Source organism: Pleurodeles waltl, chromosome 3_1 (assembly GCF_031143425.1).
Source record: "Pleurodeles waltl isolate 20211129_DDA chromosome 3_1, aPleWal1.hap1.20221129, whole genome shotgun sequence".
Lineage (NCBI taxonomy): Eukaryota > Metazoa > Chordata > Amphibia > Caudata > Salamandridae > Pleurodeles > Pleurodeles waltl.
The window spans coordinates 1010662374-1010684977 of NC_090440.1; the positions used below are offsets into that span (position 1 = coordinate 1010662374).

Consider the following 22604-nt stretch of genomic DNA (forward strand, 5'->3'; position numbering starts at 1 on the left):
TTTCAAAAACAAGAAAACCTTTTTTTTTAATTCAGACCTGTTTCCTGTAGGTGAAACTGGCTGCATTGAAAATCCAACAGTTTTTTAAAAATGCAATCACAGACATGGTGATTTGCTGGCCCGTAAGACTGCTAAACATGTGATGGGCTCCAGTCGTAGTGACATGCAATTAGCAACCTACCACATTAATATCAATAAGGTAGGTCTGCTTGAGACCAAGCATTCTAAAATTCTTCTGTGCAAAGACTTTAAAATGTCAAAGGATTCTAAGTTATGTCACATCAAATGCATTAACTGGAGTCTAGGTTGTCTGAATGCATAATGTTCAGAAATAGAAACTAAAAAGCACGCTTTCTGCTCCCACACCAATGGAAAGTTAGGGTATCATAGAACACAGTGACAGGCTTCCATTCCTGAGAAAGGCTTAATTTGATAAAAGACATGGAGGCGAGTATTATGCATTTCTTTTCTTGCTTTAATTAAACAGCAGCAAGTGAAGAAAAAACGACAAATCCCAAAAGCGAAGAGAAAACGAGCCAATGGGAAACAAGGTGTAGTACATTCATAACAACCAATCAGAATGGATGTATACTATTATTACGTAACTTGACTGCGAACAGCCCTCTTTTCTTGCGCTTAAGAGTCAGCTAGAACAAAATACAGGAAAAATAGAAACCAAGATAAGGACTGCCAGAATAAAGGATAACAAGTCCGAACAAAAGTTCATGAATCCAGGAAACTGAAGATGAAGAGGAGCACACTGATGGTCCGCCAATCCAAGTGACGAAGAAGGAGAAAGACGAGACGCTGGTCGTGCATCCAAATCATGAAATGATGTTCTACATGGAAGGTTGAACAGAGGATGTTGACACTGAAGGGATGGGAGAAAAAAGAAAAAAACGAATAGAAGTTACAAATATAAGTGGTGGGATAATACTAGCCTCCGTGTCTTTAATAAAATTAAGACTTTCCGTCATTAAAACTAGGAAAATGTACATTTTATGGCAAGACCGGAGGCTCCTATTATGCTTGTTCAAAGGAAATTAATAACATTCATAGAAACAGTTTCAAAAGGTTTACAATAAAAACTCCAAAAACATTATCATTAGACCAATCTGCGGATCTAAGAATGTCCTCAAGATGGGAACCCGCCCAAAAGGCTTTAGATGCCATAACTCCTCTGGAAGAGTGTGCTCCAAACCTGGAGGTGTCAATCCCCGTTAGTGACATAATCTATTTAACCCAATGGGCTAGTGTGGCAGAAGACACAGGTTTATAAGGTTTCCTGAAGGAAATAAGAAGTTGGCGAACTGAGGATGTTCTTAGATGAGCAGTCATTTGTTCGTAAACTTTCAAACATTGTGCAACACATAGCTTGGGGTGATCCAGAAAATATGGATAAAAACAGATTTTAGATTTGTTTTTGTTCGACGAGACACAGTAAATAACACACCAGAAGGAGTAAACTGTCTAGAGGAAATATCTAAAGCTTTAACATCGGATAGACGTTTAATAGAAATAAGACACAACAACATAGTTAGTTTGGCTGATAACATCTTCAATGTAAGGGAAGAATTATCAGGCCATAAGAAAATAAAATCTAAAACCACATTAACATCCCATAAGATTCTATATTTAGGTAATGGTGGATTAGAAAATGTTACTCCCTTTAAAAGACGGCAAATAAGCGGGTGTTCACCCACAGGATTTCCGTTGACGAACACATGATTAGAAGAGATGGCTGATCTATACAGATTAACGGTACAGAAAGCTTTGCCTTTACTAGCCTCAGCGGCTAGAAAATTCACGATAAAGGTGACATCTGCTGAAAGGGAATCAAAGGTTTTCCCAGACACCAGCTGTGCCTTAAAGACCAAGCTGACTTGTAAGCCTTTCTTGTCCCAGGTGCCCAGGATTGTCTGATATATTCCAAAGCTTGCGAGGAAATGACAGGAAAAGGCTGGGAATTCCCGAAATTTTCCATATTGAAAGAAAAAAGAGATTGTCCAAAACAAGGTTGTGAGGACAATGTAAAGGGTCCAAGAGGAGATCTGGAAAAGAAGGAATGAGGAAAGGAAAATCTATGAAAAGTTCCAAAAGCATTGGGAACCAAATCTGGGATTGCCAGAATGGAGCTATGAGAATTAAAGTGGCCTGCTGACGTCGTACTTTGGCTAACACCCTGCTGATCATAAGAAAGGGGGGAAAAGCGTAACTGAGGGATTTGGACCAATCTTAAAGAAATGCATCGGAAGCCAAGGCCAAGGGATCCGGATGCCAACTGTAGAATTGAGGAAGCTGCGAATTGAGGCGAGACGCGAACAAGTCGATCATCAAGGGGCTCCATTTGTCCTGTAGTAATTGAAAGATCAAAGGATGGAGTTTCCAGTCGCTTGAGTCGCGGAGATGACGAGAATGCCAATCGGCGATGGAGTTGAGGGTTCCTGGAAGATATTCTGCATGAACTGAAATTTGGTTTGAAAGGCGAAATTCCCAAAAGCCTTCTGCTAGTTCTGCTAGTGGTTTGGATCTCGTGCCTCTGAGATGATTTATGTAACGGACTGCAGAAATATTGTCCATTCTGAGAAGGATAGCACAACAAACTTTGTTCTTTGCTTCTGATTGCAAAGGAGCCTGCAAGCATCTCTAAACAATTGATATGCAATCTGGACTTCTCTAAAGACCATGTACCTCTAGTCAAGGTTGGACCACATCGCCCCCCCCCCCCCAGCATGTTTGGCTTGCATCTGACTCTAATACAAGATCTGGCGCTGATGCAAAGATAGTTCTTCCATTCCAGGCATCTAAATGGTCTATCCACCATTGAAGCTCTGTTCGAGAATCGTGGTCTAGAGGGATAATGTCTGCGTACGAAAGACCTTTGCGTAAATGTTGAATCTTTAATCTCTGAAGAGCCCGGTAATGTAAAGGACCTGGAAATATGGCCTGTATGGAAGAGAAAAGAAGACCAACAACACGGGCGAGAGATCTTAGAGAAATGGAAGAGTGGCGTAATATCTGAAGAATCTCTGACTTTATAGATTTTAACTTCACCAAAGGAAGAAGAAGAATGACCGAAACGGAGTTGATTTGGAAATCTAAGAATTCTAAAATTTGGGTAGGAAGAAGAAGAGATTTTTCTTTGTTGATGATGAAACCCAAGTCTGAGAGAAGAGAACAAGTTAAGTTCAGTGGGGCTATTAGAGACTGTGGCGATTGGCTCATAATGAGAATATCGTCCAGATAAATGAGAAGTCTTACACCCTGAGCCCTGAGGAACGCTACCACTGGTTTCAAGAGCTTGGTGAAGCACCATGGAGCTGATGAGAGACCGAAAGGTAGAGATGTAAAGTGAAAGAATTGGTCGAGCCACTAGAATTGGAGAAACTCTCTGTGTTCTGGGTGGATTGGGACAACAAGATATGCGTCCAACTCCAACTGAACCATCCAGTCTCTGAGATGGAGGATTGTTTCACTTTTGAAATGACGGTAAACGACAAACTGATTGAAGAACTTGAGGTTGATTACCGGTCGCTTTTTCTTGTTCTTCTTTAGAACCAAGAAAATGGAGCTGGTGAAACTGGATGAATCTAGATGGGTAATTGCTATAGCTTGGTTTCATTGGAGGGAATGAACTTCAGAGGAAATAAGATCAGATATCACTGTAGAAAAACGCAGAGGAGGGGGTAACCACCTGAACCGGGGTTGAGTAGAATTCTATCATATAACCTTGAATCGTGTTTAGAACCCAAGGATCGGAGGTGATGGATAACCAATTTGGGAAAAAGTGACAAAGACATCCGCCCACGGGGACATAACCAAAAGATAGATTTACCTGTTTAATTGGGAGTCCTGGAATTCCTGTAGCCTCTAGACCGGAAGCCTCTGGCCCTTTGTGGATAAAACTGTGGCATAAATTCCTGATAGGAGTAGTTGTAGGCACCACGGGAACGTTGATTGTACTATCCATGGCCTGCAAAGCGTCTCCTGCCTCTGCCAGCCCTGGCAAAAACCTGTTGGTTAAACATTTTCTTTAAGGACTGTTGAGCCTTGTCCAAAGAAGTAAAAGTGGCTACATATTTGCCCAGCTCTTTAATAAAGGTGTCACCAAAAAGTAAACCCTCAGTTTTGATTTGAGGTTGAATTGTCACCAGATTAATGAGTTTTGGGTCCAATTTGAGAACCAGGCCTTTACGCCTTTCATGTGAAAGAGCGGCATTAGCATTCCCAAGGAGACAGACGGTCCTCTGAACCCATAAAGAAAGTTCTTATGGATCAAAAAAGGAGCCGTCTATTCTGGCCGACTCAGCCATATCGAAAATTCCAGTAAGTGGGCTAATGACATCCAACAATTTATCCTGGCAAGAGGACCAGGCTTTGCCGACTCCTTTTCGAGGGTCCTTGACAAATTTGGTGAAAAATTTCAAAATGGGTTGGTCGATGCAAGGAATAATGGTAGCTTTGTGGGAAAGAGAAGGACGTGGACATTTGGCTTGGCTCGTGTTTGCTTATCCAAAGGACAGTATAGTTTGGCAGACACATAATCACTGAAATGAGAGGCTGGAAACCATTCAGTTGAATTGAGATGGAGAATCAAGGAGGGATCATACATTGGTAGACCCTCGCAATCTAAAAGTGGTTTGGGATTGGAAGACTCAAAAGAGGATAATTTGATTTTTTTTTAGATAAGAGAAGAAAGGAAGTCATCCTGGTCAGAGGCGTAAGCATCTGAATCCGCATCAGGCATATCATCGTCAGTGTCTGGAACTGAAGAAATGATCAAAGGAGACATAAGGTGTTTGGTTTTTTATTTACTTTTTTGAGACGAATTTAAATTGTCTTGATTTTTATTCTCCTTAGCTGGAGCCTTTTGAGGAACCGCGTCCTCTGCCATAGGTGAGGGAACCTCACAAACCTTTAGCGCCAATTTTTAAGCATTTTTTGACTGTGACATAGGGGAAAGGCGCTGTCTGCATTCCCCCGCAGACTTATTAAACATTAACATTTAACATTAAACATCTTTAAAACTCAAGATTCAAAAACTTTTGACAAATTATGCATGGAGCTGTTAACTGCCTGCTGAACAGAATTATGAATAAAAATGTTAATGTCCTGTTTTATTGCAGATACTTCTTCAGGGTCCACCTGAAGAGAAGTAGAGCTGCTGGATTCCATATTTTGCCTAATTCAATAAGAATAAAGACACTTGAGGGAAAAAACTGGACACTACAGGGTTAACCCTGAGGAAAGCCCTTTAAACCCCACCCCAAGGCGTGTACCAAACTGTCCTGTTTCCGACTGAAATTGCTGCAGAGAAACAACGCGGCAACCGGAGCATCTCCAGTAGTGGAAACAGCGTGACTGGAATGGTAAACAGTCATTCCTGAAGCGCGGGCTGAAAAGGCAGCCCGTCGCCTGAGGAACGGTTGAAACCGTTCGTGGCATGAAGTGTGCTTGAGGCAATGCGCGCGGAGGGGGAAACAATAAAAACACATGTGCGGCAACTTGCCGACTGCACCAGACGTGGAAACAATAAGGTATTAGATATGCAGCGCAGTAGCGCGATAAAGTATTTAAGAAAATACTGACACTACACGCGAATATTAACAATAGAATAAAATCAAGGTACTTTACTTGGCTGCGAGCAGCAAGAAAAGAGGGATTTTCGCAGTCAAGTTATGTAATAATAGTATACATCCGTTCTGATTGGTTGTTATGAATGTACTACACCTTGTTTCCCATTGGCTCGTTTTCTCTTTGCTTTTGGGATTTGTAGTTTTTTCTTCACTTGCTGCTGTTTAATTAAAGCAAGAAAAGAAATGCATAATAGGAGCCTCCGGTCTTGCCATAAAATTCATTCTTGTTAGGCACAAAAATCTTCAAGCAATTTAGCCATCATTACGAGTGGCCCAGTACATGGCAATCCCTGCACACACACCTGGTTATTCGGGGATCGTAATTAATAAGTGTTGCCTGTAATTATCAGCTGTGATACAAATGACATCCCTCATTGCATTTCAGCAGGTCAAACCTGCAGAAATGTAAAAGGGAAAAATGCCAGTAAATTTAGGATTACTGGACTGGTACTGGATGGTATTGTTACCATAAGTAATGTAATCCATGTCATGCCCCATTTTGAGACCAAACTTGTTATAGATGTAATTACTATATCCAGTAACTCTAAACACATTGGTGTTGGTTTTTATCGAAACTGCTAATCATCACTCTAAACACTGTTCTACTCGTAATGAGGACTTACCTTTGTGGAGCAGGTTGGGAGAAAATAATGCTTCTGCTCATTCTCTTCCACATTCTCTCTAGCTCTATTTCTCTTTCTTTCTCGTTCTCTTTTTCTTTCTCGTTCTCTTTATTTTCTCTTTCCCTGTTTCCGTTCATTATATTGTTTAAATGGGTTCAGGGTATAATCTGAAATTGTATATGGAGCTACAACCAACCTACATTGTCACAGAAACATTAAGACTGGCCTAGGATGAACGGAGGCCTGGCTGCACCAGACTCATTTTTGTTTTTTAAACAAATTTTTATTGATTTTAGTATAAGTCATACAGTGGCTTATACAATATCATTTAGAATGACATGGCATATAGTACATAATACATAACAATTTTATCATGATATCTCAGAATAACATTATGCAGTTTAGTATACAAACTTGTTTCTAAGTGTTATGTCAGTGTTTATTGCTTACTACCATTTAGGTATATAGTACTTATTCGTCGTAGTATGTCATATCAAATGAATTTGTGTTCTATTTAATAATTTGAAACGTGTAACATTAAACATTTCTCCCTTCCATCTACCTTCTGTTGTGACATATTTCTCTCATGGGGGAAACTGAGCAAAAGCCTGTTATCATTTTAGTCATTTGTCGCTATCGCATGTCCATTATTCAGTTATAGCACGGGGTGACCTCATAGAACATCTGCGCCTGGTGGCATTCTTATAATGGCACAATTTTGCTATTAGCAAATTATCAGCAGCGGCAGATGGGCCTTATCCCACACAGTAGCTTAGCATGGACAATACTACATGTGTAACTGGGCCCCTTCTTCCTCACATGTCGCTTTAAAATCATCTAGCATGTCATCCCAGTTTAGAGCCATTGGTAACCTTCTCAGTTCTCTACTCTGCTCTCTTCTTATGGCTGCACTCTCAGCTCTTCCCCATTCCAGCACTTCCATACCCCATTGCGCTACAGAGGGTGCCAATGTGGCCTTCCAGTGCCTAGTCAATAGGTGTTTTGCCAATAAAAGTGCCAAGTCTGCTAACCGAGAGAGCACTCTTCCTTTTTTTGTGTGAGGTAACAGCCCAAGTAGACATACCACTGCCGACCGCCACACATTGCTCCCTGTCACCTTTTCCAAAACAGTACCCTCTCTGTGCCATTACTGGGAGATATATGACAGTTCCAAAGCATGTGTAGCAGTTCTGCCTCCTCCATCCTACACCTGGGACATGTTGATGATAAGGTGGGGTATAATATGTGTAGTTTATGTGGTGTGAGGTATGTTCTATGCAATATAGCATATTGTATAAACTTAAATCTAGTGTTAGGGGACACCTGGCTAGGGTATTCTAGGATGGAAGACCACTCTTTGTCCGATAGTTCTCTACCCCTGTCCGTCTCCCATTTAATTTTCAGCGCTGTCAGGGGTTGTAGTAAATGTGTTTAAAGTCCCCGATATAGCCATTTTATTAAGTGTTTCCTGTGTCCTATGGTATACACAATATGTGTGAGGTCATGCGTAGGGGGTTCTATGCCGTCTGGGGCCCAGTGGCTTTTTACGTAATGTATTATATTTGCATGTAGCAAGAATAGCGAGGTTGGTAGGTCGTGTTCATGTGCAAAATCCGTATGCGTAAGTAAGTGATGATTTTTTAATAGCATCCCAATCGTGTCTACTCCTACATGGGTCCATTTGAGTATTCGGCTTTGGGATAATGTTCCGGTACCAACAGGGAGTCCCAGCAGCGGGATATTAGGGGTATAGGGAAATGTACTAGCTGTATATTTTAACGCAAGTTTCCAATATTGCAAAGCCACTCGTAGCAGAAGTGGTATGTTCTCTGGGGTGGGGAACCCAGGACAGATCAGGGAGTGGAGACGTCCCTTATCGAACATTGCCTGAGTGAAGTCGTCCGGCTAGCCAGTATGCAAGCCACTGTAGTTGGCTCGCCACACAGTAGGCCTTAAAATCAGGTGCGCCCATGCCTCCCCGGTCCACCGGCATTTGTAGTTTTGCCAAACTGATTCGGCTCCTTCCTCCCCCTCAAATAAGTTCAAGCAGCATAGAGTGGAATGCTTTAAAATAGATATCAGGCACTTTCACTGGTAGATTCATAAATTAATATAGGACACGGGGTAGCATCACCATTTTGAACAGTGCTAGTCGACCTGCGATGGATATTGGTAATGTTATCCAGAACTGAATCTGTGGCTTGAGTGCGGTCATCGCTCTCCATAAATTGCCTTCTAGCAAGTCTAGTGGGGTTCGGTAAATCTGTATACCTAGGTATCGAAAGGTATATGTGGCTACTCGTAGCTGCTTATCACCTAAGTCCACTGTGTCTCCTATATCCGCTTCACGGAAGGAGAATGCTACGGATTTGTCATAATTGATGACCAGCCCTGACAATGGTACAAATTCATGAAATATTTGTGCAGCAGTGCCTGGGTTATGACCAAGGTTTCTTTCATATAGGACAATGTCATCGACATACAGTGATATCAAATGTATTACTCTCCCCACTCCGATTCCCCAGGACTCACCATTTTGGTCTGGAAAAACAAAGTGATTAGTCCCATATTTTAAGAATCTTCATATATTCATATACATTACCTTTCAAATTTCAGGCAAGTGGCCTGTCTGTAATAAAGTCCAAATGCAAAAACCATTTGAATGTTTACTAGGTGACCATTGTATGTCAAGTGCCTATCCTCCCACCTTGACTCAAGTCCTGATTTCTAGGCGCCATGAAGCACCCTATAACACATTCAATGTGAGAGCTTTCCCTATTAATTACTTTATCTATATGATGCTTTTCTCTCCACTGACTTGCTTAATAATATGTCATAGAATATACATGTAATGCCTCAAAGTCCAACTGGATCCCAGGATGATTTACGTAGGAAAATAAATATTAGTCATTTTTACCATAACATAATACTAGTAAAGATTATAGTATACTCATTCTGTCAGATTAGTTACAGGACTGAAAAGGGCAACAGGCAAAGATATGCCTCCATAACATACTTACACAAAAACAGCTGTTTCATAGCCAGTTCTGGAGTCCCACCCCAAAGTGGGTTACTGGACATCAGCTGTGAAGTTGAGTCTTTTACTACTGATGTCCAAGGACCTGGCCTACTTTCAACGCTAGTATTTACCTTTGGTGTTTGACTCTTAGGGAAGCAAAGTGACCAGTCTAGAACATGTTCAACAAAATCAACATAATACCAGTCAATAAAGGAATGCAATAAGTGTTTTGACAAATAGAAAGCCAAAGCACTTTATTGCAACAACTTCATAATATGGTATGAAAATGTGGACATGGGACAGAGTCTATTTATGTGTTTTCGTTTTCACAGGTAAAACAATTCTTTAATAGTGAGCTTGGAAACCTGCAAAGGTGCAGGCTTAAAGTATGAAGAATAAACAACTTCCTGTTTCTGGGACCAGTATGACAGTCTTCAGTAAATATGTCCTGACTTAGTGGCTTTCTTAGAATTAGGATAATGTTTTACCTTGAGAACTGCAGCGCGATTTCAATCATGAGGTCTCCGTTTTCCCATTCAAGTCACCACTTTTCTAGCCCAATCTTCCTCTAGGTGCTCCGCAGAGTAGTGGTCTGTTAGGATTGAGAGCTGATACACTTATCTTACTACCAAGCTTCCCAAGTGTGTATAACCTAGTCACAGGGGAAGTGTTATCTTCAGCAGACTGTCACCATTTCAATAGCCTCATAGAGACTGTGGAGCAGCAATCCATGCAACAAGGGTCTTCAGATAACCCAAACACAATTAGAGAAGCTGGAAGTTGTTTGAAATAAAGCTTTGCCTTTGTAGGTCAGGTCACACTGATGGGGCACCACCATTTTTCTCACACACCCCGTCACTGCATTAGACACTAATTAGCAATCAGGAAAAAGGCCTATAAAATGGCACATAGGCCCTCATTACAACCCTGGCGGTTGGTGTTAAAGCGGCGGTAATACCGTAAACAGTCCGGCGGAAAGAAAATGGAATCACGACCATGGCGGAAACCGCCAGCAGACAGCCACTTTAACACTCCGACCGCCACAGCAGTCGCAACAAACACTATTCGCCACTTTTTCCGGGGCTGAACCAACGCGAACAAAAACACGGCGGAAACAGTACACAGAAGGGAAAACACTCACCTCTCCACACCCCATGAGTAACCAGGATGCCATGGAGCCCGAATTGCAGATACAGCCGATGCTGGTCTTCCTTCTCTTCTATCAGGAGCACCAAAGACGGAGGTGACGACCACGGTGAGTACTGCTCCTACAACACAGGGGAGGGGGGAGGGAAAATAAAGTGACACACACACGCAACACCCCCACCCCACCCTCACCCACAACACCATACACACAAATACATGCAGCAACATTACATATACACTCCCCCCACCCCGGAAGAACGCAAGGACAAAAGGAAATGATTTGAAAGAATGTAGTCATGTGAAATTTCATTATCAAAGTTCAAAATACAGTTTATACAACTGTGTACACCAACTACACAAGTCTGGATAGTGCACCAATCATTGTCCGTGGACTGCTGGGCCCCAAATGCATGGGCGAAGCCCACACTAGATACCTGACTGGAAATGGAGAGAACACTGCAGGGGCATCAGATCGAAATGAAACAGGCACCTCACGGGGAGGGGGGCACCTCAGCCATATGAACGCACAACGCCAGTGCTGCATGAGGGGGCTCCATGCCCATTGCTGTATCCTGGGGAGAGCAAAGCCACAATCTCTCAAGTCTCTCCAGTGGGTGGGTTACCCACTGCTTTATCCTGGGGAGTGCAAAGCCACAGTCTCTCAAGTCTCTCCAATGAGTGGGTTGCCCACTGCATTATCCTGGGGAGTGCAAAGCCACAGTCTCTCAAGTCTCTCCAGTGGGTGGGTTGCCCACTGCATTATTCTGGGGAGTGCAAAGCCACAGTCTCTCAAGTCTCTCAAGTGGATGGTTTGCCCACTGCATTATACTGGGGAGTGCAAAGCCACAGTCTCTCAAGTGGATAACAGTCTCCACTGGTTCTGGAGGGGACATGGTGCCCAGAGTGCTTCATCCTGCCAAGGACTCAGTAGTGGATTTATTTCTCTACTGGTTCTGGAGGGGGCATGGTTCTCAGAGCGCTTCATCTTGCCAAGGACTCAGGTAGTGGATGCATTTCTCCACTGGTTCTGGAGTAGCCATGGTGCCCAGAGTGCTTCATCCTGCCAAAGACTCAGGTAGTGGATGTGATACTCCACTGGTTCTGGAGGGGGCATGGTGCCCAGAGTGCTTCATCCTGCCAAGGACTCAGGTAGTGGATGTATTTCTCCACTGGTTCTGGAGGGGGCATGGTGCCCAGAGTGCTTCATCCTGCCAAGGACTCAGGTAGTGGATGTATTTCTCCACTGGTTCTGGAGGGGGCATGGTGCCCAGAGTGCTTCACGTGCAGTGTGGCCGGTACAATTCACTCACCTGGGTGTGCGTGGCATGACATTGTCGAGGTACAGGTAGCTTGATAAACCATGGAGGCAACGACATACCCCACGCAGGTGCAAACAGTGATGACAGTAATGCTTCATGGAAGCTGCCCAGGGTCCTGGAACTCTCCTCCAGCCTCGGACGACTGACCACTGGGGATGGTAGGCATGTCAGCGGTGGTGCCACTGTACGAGGACGTCGCGGGGCCTCTGGCGGTGCTTGCGGCGGTGTCTGTGGCAGTGGTGCTGGCGGCGGGGCTGCCGACTGTGCATGGGTCAGCACCTGCTGAGGGAGAAAGCAGGATGTCTCCTGCAGCCTTGGACGGCTGCCCACCGGGGAAGAGGCTGGGGACTGTCGCAGCTGCTGTAGACGTGCCGGTGGCAGTGCAGGTGGCGGTGCAGGTGGCAGTATTCGCCGCCGTACAGGTTGGCGTGGACGTGGACAGAAGGTGTGACATGGTCCCTCAGTCGGTGCCACCATGCCCTCTCCTGACCTACCCTTCTGTTTTTGGCCCTTCCCCACCTTTGATGGTGGCACAGTTGTCTTGCCACTATCCCCTTTCATTTTCGCTGAGCCCTTGGTGGCTGGTAGTTTTGGCTTCTCCCTCTGGGATGTGGGCACCTTTTTCACCTTGGCAGGTGGCGGAATGTCCTTGCCCTCGCTTCGTGGCACACTGGCAGCCCTGATGGGTGGCGCACTCCATGACCCTGCAGTTGCTGGCACCACTGTGCCTGGGGATGTGGTGGCTGAGGTGCTGGGCTGGGACCTGGAAAGCCTGGCCCTAGGTGAAGAACGGGCGGGAGGTGTAGGGAAGAGGTCAGTGTTAGCCAGGAAAAGATTTTTAGACACACTGGGACGGGAAGATGGAGGGGGTTTGGGAGTGGAGGAAGAGGTAGTGGTTGTAGGAGGTGTACGTCTCCTGAATTTGGGTGAAGGTGCATGGGCTGGAGGCTGTTGTGAGGTGGATGGCTGTGGGTGTGTGCCTGCATTTGTGTACTTTGGGATGAGGGCTCACTGACACACTGGGAGAGGACACTGGGGATGTGTGAATGGTAGTGGGGGTGGTGACTGCAAATGAGCGGTGTGTGGTGATGGGCGTGCTGGTGATGGAGGTAGTGGCTGAGGATGTAGTGCATGCAGGTGTGACTGGAGACGAGACTGGGAGGAAGGAGGGAGACTTGGAGGAGGGGGACACAGTGGAGGAAGTGGATGTTGGTATGTGTGCATGGGTATGGTGCTTGTGTGAGTGCCTGTGGGATGTGTGGTGCTTATGTTTGCCTGAGCCACTCTTGTGTGTTGATGTGTGTGCATGCTGGTCTGATGGTGAGCTTGGGATGGGCTGAGGTACAGGGGATTGGGTCTGGGTGGAGGAGGTTGGAAGGGGGAGGCTGGACACAGGGACAATGGCTGCCATCAGTGCTGAGGCCAGAGCCTAAAATGCTCTCTGTTGGGCTGCCTGCCCAGAATTAATGCCCTCCAGGTATGCATTTGTTTGCTGCAAACGCCTCTCAACACCCTGGATGGCATTCACAATGGTAGACTGCCCAACATTGAGGGATCTCAGGAGGTCAATAGCCTCCTCACTGAGGGCAGCAGGGCTGACTGGGGCAGGGCCTGAGGTGCCTGGGGCAGAGGAGATGCCCACCCTCCTAGGTGAGCGGCCACGGGAAACACGCTGAGGGGCTGCTGGGAGGGCGGTGCTGGTAGGGGGTGGCGGCTGTACCTATTGATGCAGTGGGCACAGAGGTGCCCACCACTGCAAGGGAGCTCCCATCAGAGGAGGAGTCGCTGTTGCTGGTCTCTGCTCCTGTCCCCGTCGTGGAGCTCCCCTTGCCCTCCGTCCCACTGGTGGTTTCAGACTCCGTTGCTTCACCCTGCAGGGCCAAGTGGGATGCAGCTCCCTCCTGCTCCGGTGCCAATGCTTCTCCACCTGATGATACTATTGCACACAAGAACAGGGAGACCACAAAAAGGGGGGGGAGACAGAGACATGTTCAGTGCATGCAACACCACTACTTTGGCGGACCCAACAGTGAGCAGTCCTCTGCACTACGCCATGCACTTACAGTTCCTAGATCTTTCACATGTCCATGGGGTACGAGGCCTAAGCCCAATTGCTGCACACCTGGAAGTCACAGGAGCCTGACTAGGTGTAGCTGGCTCTTACCACTAGTGGGGTTGGGGTGCCACATAGCCTGCCTCACAAGGGACCTTGCCTACCAAGATCGCCCTGGCCTAGGGGAATCCACTGCCCACCTTCCCCACCCAGACACCTCGTAGTGCGCGCTGAGTCAGCTGAATGAGAGTGTACTCACCCCCTTGTGGCTGCTGTGATGCCCTCAAGCGCCAATCCAACTCCGGATAGGCCACCGCCAGGATCTGGAACATCAGGGTAGTCATGGTGCAACAGGCACCCCTTCCACGTTGGGAGGCCATCCCCAGCTGGGCCTCCACCATTTTCTTGCTCCAGCGGCGCAGGTCCTCCCATCTTTTACGGCAGTGGGTGCTCCGTCTGTGGTAGACCCCCAGGGTCCGGATGTCCTTGGACATGGCACGCCAAATAGCCTTCTTCTGGTGGGCGCTAACCTAGAGGAATGTTACAGGGGGAAAGGACATTACTCACCCGGCCGGACTGTCAAACTCATACCTCACCAGTTCCCACCCATGCCATGACGCACATACTCTCAGCATCCGCACATGTAGGCCTCAGCTCCCCCCATGTTTCTTCCAGCCACACCACTCAAGGCAGGCATTGCCCATTCAGCATGCTCACAGTGTACTCACCTGTTTGTCTGGAGGACTGTACAGCTGCGTGTACTGGGAGAGGACCCGATCCACTAGTTTCTCCAACTCCTCCGAAGTGAAGGCAGGGGCCCTTTCCCCAGACACTCGAGCCATCGTCGCTTTCAGACTGAGGTCACAGCAACACTTGCAGTGTAGGTCCTCTCCTGTTGAATGTCAGGTATCAAGTGATTGAACAGACAGAAAATGGCGGTCACGGCCGCGGCGGTGCGTACCGGCACCACCGGTGTACATCGTCATTGGCTCCCGGGACCCATAGGGCCCAATGTTAACCAATGCTGAATTGCGCTGCGGTCTTCGACCGCCTACCGCGACGGTGTACAACGCCAGCGCAGTTACCTCATATCCCCTTGTCCCACCTTACAGGTCAGGCAGCCGCCATTTCAGGGGGCCACATGGCATTAATAATAACTGCCTATCTAGGCCTGGAATACACACAGTTACAGGCACATTGCGGATTAATACATTTTCAGCAAATAACAAATTGTGATACCTCAGTGTTGGCTGACTCTCTGCTCGCTGTTCTCCTCCATAGGGCACGTCTGCTGGAGCAGGTGATGAGATGGCGGCATCCTCCGGTGTACAGACCCCTGGTGGACCTGTCGACAATGGAAGAGAAATACATCATAGTCACATACAGACTTGATCGTGGAACAATCCAGGAACTGTGTGCCCAATTGGAGCCAGACCTGATGTCAGCTATCCACCATCCCACAGGGATACCCCCTCTAGTGCAGGTCCTGTCAGTACTCCATTTCCTGGCATGTGGTTCCTTTCAAACAACAGTTGCTGTTGCATTAGGGATGTCCCCGCCAATGTTCCTTAATGTGTTATCCAGAGTGTTGTCTGCCCTGCTGAAACACATGCGCAGCTACATCGTGTTCCCTCTGGTGGAGGATTTGCCCACAGTGAAAGGTGACTTCTATGCCCTAAGACATATCCCCAACATCACTGGTGCCATTGGTGGGACACATGTGGCATTAGTACCCCCACGCAGGAGTAAACAGGTGTACAGAAACCAGAAGAGCTACCATTCGATGGATGTGCAGATGGTGTGTTTGGCAGACCAGTACATCTCCGATGTGAATGCCAAGTTTCCTGGCCCAGTGCATGACGCTTACATTTTGAGGAATAGCAGCATCCCTTATTTGATGAGGCCACTCCAGAGGCACCGTGTGTGGCTAATAGGTGAGGACAAGGACCCAATACAGTGTGATTATGTGTCTGGGTATGGGGTTGTCCCTAAGGGTTAGTGTGTGTCTAACAGTTGTCTCTCGATATTTGCAGGTGACTCTGGTTACCCCAACCTGTCATGGCTACGGACCCCAATGAGGAATCCCAAGACAAGGGCAGAGGAACGCTACAATGAGGCACATGGGTGAACTAGGAGGTTGATCAAACGCACCTTCGCCTCCTGAAGGCCAGATTCCGGTGCCTCGATCTGACGGGTGGTTCCCTCTACTACTCACCATAGAAGGTGTGCCAATCATCGTGGCCTGCTGTATGCTGCACAACCTGGCTTTGCGACGACAGGTGCCTTTTCTGCAGGAGGATGGGCCAGATGGTGGTCTTGTGGCAGCTGTGGAGCCTGTGTACAGTGAAGAAGAGGAGGCAGAAGAGGATATCGACAACCGAAACAACGTGATCATGCGATACTTCCAGTGAGACACAGGTAAGATGTCACTGCCTCCCACATCTCATACAATTGTTGGAGCTAGCATAAGTCTGTCATTTTCAATCAGTGTGTGGACCCTGACTTGTCACTTTGGCTTTCCATTTCACAGATTTGGATCCCACTTTGTGCCCTCTGCTATGTTTCCTCCTGGCCTACAGCTGTGTTACATTGGTATGTGCACAAGTAAATTGACATTGCTATATTCCATGGTTATTGCAATTACACATTTGTGAAAGCACAGACTGACTCCAGATTGTTTTGTGATTGAAGTGTGTTTATTTCTGTGCAAATAAGTGGAGGGGGTTGTAAAATGGGCTGGGGTGATGGTGGAGGAATGTCCATGGCAGAGTCCAGTCTATTTGTTTCACAGGTGCATTGTCCAAAGGGGCATAGGAAGTGGAGGAATGGCAGTTTAAGGATGGACAGGGTGACATAGTGGGACAGAAGGGTGACATTGAGGGGGGTCTCATTTCCTCTTCTCTGTCTTGTTCCTGGATTCTAGGGACCGTTTGCGGGTGGTTCTCCATCTGCAGGGGGTGGGATGCTGGTGTCGTGTTCCTGTGGCGGTGCCTCCTGTCCACTTGCGCCGGTGGAGGTGGATAACTGTTCATTGTCCAGACTAGTGTCAGGGGCTCCTTGTTGTGCCACTGTGTCCCTCCTGGTGTTGACAAGGTCTTGCAGCACCCCTGCAATGGTGACCAGGGTGGTGTGAATGGGCTTCAAGTCCTCCCTGATCCCATGGTAGTGTTCCTCCTGCAGCCGCTGGGTCTCCTGAAACTTGGCAAGTACCATTGCCATCGTCTCCTGGGAATTATGGTAAGCTCCCATGATGTTGGAGAGTGCCTTGTGGAGAGCGGGTTCCCTGGGCCTGTCCTCCCCCTGTCGCACAGCAGTCCTCCCAGCTTCCCTGTTGTCCTGTGCCTCTGTCCCTTGAACCATGTGCCCACTGTCACTGCCCCCAGGTCCCTGATTTTCTTATGTTGGTGGGGTTGCCTGGGTTCCCTGTAGTTGTGGGCACACTGCTGATTGACGTGTCCTGGGGACGGAGGGATGGGCCCGCTGGGTGGGTGCTGTGCTGGTGTTTCCTGAGGGGGGAGGCTCTGTGGTGGCTTGTGACTGTGTCAGGGGAACCGACTGTCCCAAGGTTCCCTGATGGGCCGGGCTGGTCATCTTGATCCAGGCGTGCAGAGCTGCTGTCATCACTGTGGGTCTCTTCTGTGGGGGGACTGGATATGTCTGGCACCTCCTGTCCGGTGACGTTGGGTAGGGGTCCTGTTGGGGTGTAAAAGCATAATTATTGTACCTGTGTGTGCCATTGTGAGCAATGGGTGGTGACCCTCTACTCCAGTGCTTGCGTTCTTAGCTTGGTCCTTGTGTGATAGTTGCTTTGGGGTCTGTGTGGGTATCTGTACTGGACATGCTTTGGTGATGGGGGTCCATGCATTGGTGTTACATGCAGGGCTTGTTTTTGGGATGTGTGGGTTGTGCTGGTGGGGTATCTATGGGTTGTTGGAGTGATGGGTGTGAGGGTAAGGGTGGGGTATGTGATGCATGCAGGTAGGGTGGGGGATATAGTAGTAAAGGTTTGCCTTACCAGAGTCCAGTCCTCCTGCTACTCTTGTGAGGCCCTCGGGATGCAGAATTGCCAAGACTTGCTCCTCCCATGTTGTTAGTTGTAGGGGAGGAGGTGGGGGTCCACCTCCAGTCCTCTGTACTGCAATCTGGTGTGTGGAGACCACGGAACGCACCTTCCCCTGTAGGTCGTTCCACCTCTTCCTGATGTCATCCCGTGTTCTTGGATGCTGTCCCACTGCGTTGACCCTGTTGACAATTCTCCGCCATAGCTCCATCTTCCTTGCAATGAATGTCTGCTGCACCTGTGATCTGAGTAGCTGTGGCTCTACCTGGACGATTTCCTCCACCATGACCCTGAGCTCCTCCTCAGAGAACCTGGGGTGTCGTTGAGGTGCCATGATGTGGTGTGGGTGATGTGTGAGATGGTGTCTGTTGTGATGTGTGAGGGGATGTATTGGTGTGTTGTTTGAGGTGCGTGGATGTTGTGTAAGTGATGGGGTTGTGTGTCTGTGGATGCTGCTGTTTTTAAGGTAGTGTATCTCTCTGGCCTGCTTTAATTTTCTGGTAGTAAGGGTTTGTGGGTAATGTGGGTGTGTGTTTTACAGTGTTGTGGGTGTGTGGGTGTGGTGTGTGTATGTGTATCAGGTATGTGTATTTCAAATTGTCCAATGTGGTTTTGTTTTGTATATGTGTGTGTATTTTGAGCGCAGCGGTGTGTACCGCTAATGGTTTACCGCAGTTGAAAGTCCGCTGTGTTGATTCGTGGGTCATGATAGTGTGGACGTATTCTTGTTGGCGTGACGGTGTCGGTTTTGGTATCGCCAGTTTATCACTGACCTTTGGTGTGGCGGACTTGTGTGGGTGTCTGTATTGTGGCGGATTCCGAGCTGTGGGTCGTAATACCTGGAGCAGAACTCCACGGCTGCAGCAGTATGTTGGCGGTCTTCTGCACGGCGGTAAACGGAATTTACCGCCAGGGTTGTAATGAGGGCCATAGTGTGGTGAGATTCCTACTTTGGGGTGAGTGCTTTACAAACACCCATGTTAGTTAGTTAGTAGCATAAGAAGGCATGTGGATCAGCAACTTCCTCAGCACAACATTTAACTTGCTAAGATAGCTCTTGTTGCCTCTGCTTTTCTGCCTTGACTAACTATGCATTTAAAATCTTGCACTGTCCTTGTTCTAATTCCTACCTACTCAACTTTCTTCCAATAGAAGATTCCCCTTGGTTTCTTTTCCTCTCTAGTTTCTCTTTTATTCTCCTCCTTTGTTGACCCATTCACTTTGAAGTTAAACCAGCTTTCAGTTACTCTTAAGAGGTATTTATCACCATTTTTTTGAAGCTGCAGACAGGAATACAGATTATCAGCATTAATGCATGTTGGTTTAGATGTTTCACTTAGCACGTCTAGTAGACAGGCATGGAGGGAATTATTTAGAGCATAGACTCACATTGTACCATGAGTAATAATTGTCTTGCCTCCCTCTAGCTCCTTTGTTATCAATGCAAAATGTTTCCATAGCGCTAACCCTTGGTGGAACCCTTAGCGGGCCAGGTTGATTTTAAGACATCTTTTTGGATCCACTTCTGAAGGTACACCTGCCTCATAATAGTAGAACTGGAAATGATCACAGTTCACAATGAGGTTAAGGCCCAAAGCAAAATCCCCACTCACTCACAGATCTTGAGTCAAGTTCATGGGAGTTCAAGTGAGAGGCAGTTCCAGGAGCCAGAACTCCATGATCCCGGCACGGGATGACAGGGTGCACAGACCAATTTCAGCACAGTCAGGTTATAGCAACAACTGCAGAAGCCACAGTTCCTTCTATCTTTTAGGCTCTATGTGACCTTGAGCACACTTTAGATCAGTTCTCAGCTGCATAGGAAGTGGTTGAACTTTTTCTCCTGCAGCACCACTTGAGCAGGAGACACAGTAATACTATCTTCAATCATTTCAGTCAGGCAAGGGTTGTCTTCTGCTATGTCTTGCCACTGGTCCCTGCTAGCCACCACTCCTCCCATACCAGGAACAAGGCAAGGAAATGTGTCAAGACCCATTGAGAGCCCTCAGGGACAAAAACTGCAGCTGCACAGAGTTCATCACAGCTCTATGCATTAGCTGCCACACTCTTGGTCTGAGCTGGCAGTTCTTTCAGTAGGCTAGTCTGCTTCTCTCAGCTGCAGCTTTGTCAGGCTGCTGCTCCAAGCTTCACCTTCTATGCATACTCCTGCTGGCATAACTCCAGCAATCGGTATGGCACATGAATATGTTTGCTATATTTAACCCCAGGTACATTTATCTTCAGAATATATGCAAATAGACAGATGGATGGATAGATAGATATATATAAAGCTGGAATAAATCTCTACGTATCAATGTATACTGACCTCCATTTACCTTTATAATATATACATATATATAGAAAGACAGCTTCACACCTGATACTATCAACTTTTTGGGTAGCAGCACTTTTGAGAGAGCAGTGGCACAAGGCTCTGAGAAAGGCTAAATCTGCAGTTCTGGGGAGACCATTGTCTCTAGACTCCCACACACTCTACCTAATCTAATAGCTTCAGGATGTACCAAATAAGGCATGAGAGAGAAAAGGGACTTTTTGCACACATACCATTTCTCTATCCTCTCACAGTTTCGAGTTTTTGCTACACAAAAACATCAACAATGCTAGCAATGCACAGTTCTACTCTGGCACACTACCTCTAACCTCCATTTTGTGGAGCATGGTCACTGTGGTGGTCCAAGATGAGTTCCACTGAATAACAGTCCAACAGTGGACGTACTGCTCTGACCCAAACTAACATCTACCTGTGACGCGTGCATACAATATCCTGCAACACAAGAAGCAGCAGGTGACCATGTAGACACATGTTGAACCTCAGAGAGAAATTAGGCTGGTTGGATGCTCACCTAGTGGAGACAACAGAAAGAATAGAAAAAAGCCTGCTCTGCAACAAGCTTTAAACTACATGCTGTCACCACTGCCCTGCTCATGATAGCCAAGAGAATAGTAGTCCCTCTTAATAAGGAAGGCACACACGGTGTCCCTTGATAGATCTTAGAGGCCAGCACTCTCAGTATGCACAAATGATGGTCATGTATGCTGAGGCCAGAAAATCAAAAAATAGGTAGAAACTCCTGGACAGGGGTGCATGCTCATAAGATCATGGTTGACGTTCCTCTCCCAACAACTGCCCACTCTTTTTGACAGTTGGAAACTGTGTACAAATAATTCATTTTGTCAGCACTTACAGAAACTAAAGAGTTGTTAAATACCAGTTGAATCTCTCATCGATATGTTAACCTTTGTTAACTGTACCCTTTCCTCCATAAGGAGAATCATATGCAGCATGCTTGTAGGCTGGCAGCTCCAAGAATATTTCAGTCCCAAGGAAATAACACATTTGATGTGAGATAAAATTACCAGCTCAATGATGCAGAGATAAATGAAGTTAGTAGTTTCTTCACCTCCACAGACCTTTGTCAACCCCTTCATTGGTATACAGCATCTGTGAAAATGATTAGGCTGAGTGAAATAACCATAAAATAAAAAAATAACATGGGCCTATTTTAGATCAGTGAATAACATAAATGTGGTTGTTTATACCAAGCTAAGTTCTCCTTTTCCTGTTTTTACAGACCCGCCTCATTACAGTTGTGTACAAGGTCTGGTTTTACTTACTGAATAGTAACAAATTCCTGACTGAACTTCCTTCTTAACAGTGAAAGTAATGGCTAAACAAGACCATATATCCTATATACATGGTTTCCTGTTCTGAAAGGCTGGCAGTGCATTGCCATAATTTCAAAGTAATTGAGAAACTTTGATTTTTAACGGTTAACTTCTTGATGTAAGTACTCAACGTACTTAAACACCACTTGTCCCTTAGTATACCATACTTTCATCTTATTTAAGTCACTTCTTATACCTACACAGTGATATTAATTGGCATTAGCATTTCAAAGGGATGCATATAGATTTTCACAATATCTTGCAGTAATTGAAGCTTACCTGCTGGCTTATCAGTCACATTCATAATCAGAGAAGGCCCCTCCGCTATGGCAGAGGAGCATTGCCCGCTGCTGAAAGCAGAAAAATAAAGAGATAATAAAAGTAGTTTATTATCCCTTTATTTTTCTACTTTCCTAGGGTGGGGCAGAGCCAGCATCCTCCACGTCAACAAGTGGAGGAGGAGTGTAGGTGCACTCCTAAGTGCGTATGTCAGTTTGTCTGGCTGGCTGATGCCGGCCCAACCGACTTGCTCACTTTGAACTCTCCATCTGGCTGTTTTGCACAGCGGGGTAGAGACCAAGTCAGTGTCCCACTCTCTCCCTGAGTGGCATTTCTACCTTCCCAGGCCAATACCAACACTTCTCCCATGCTGGCAACATCATGAGAGAAGAGTCAGGATTAGGTGGGAAGGGAGGAAGAAGATGAGAGGCGGCTGGAGCAGCAGAACACTGTCACATTCATAATCAGAGAAGGCCCCTCCGCTATGGCAGAGGAGCATTGCCCGCTGCTGAAAGCAGAAAAATAAAGGGATAATAAAAGTAGTTTATTATCCCTTTATTTTTCTGCTTTCCTAGGGTGGGGCAGAACCAGGATCTTCCACGTCAACAAGTGGAGGAGGAGTTTAGGTGCGCTCCTAAGTGCGCATGTCAGTTTGGCCGGCCGGCTGAGGCCAGCCAAACTGACTTGCTCACTTCGAACTCTCCATCTGTCAGATTAGCTCTACAGAATACACGTCAATAAGTGAGGAGCAGGGGAGTAATCTCAAAACTAAGATGATATGA

General features: G+C 46.5%; 1 protein-coding gene across 13 annotated transcripts in view; it reads right to left on the reverse strand.

Annotated features, from left to right (window-relative positions):
* The window catches only part of SLC4A10 (solute carrier family 4 member 10), a 1044586-nt gene that overhangs the window by 536584 nt on the left and 485398 nt on the right, over window positions 1–22604 (reverse strand). The gene's annotated exons all lie outside the window — the stretch shown is intronic.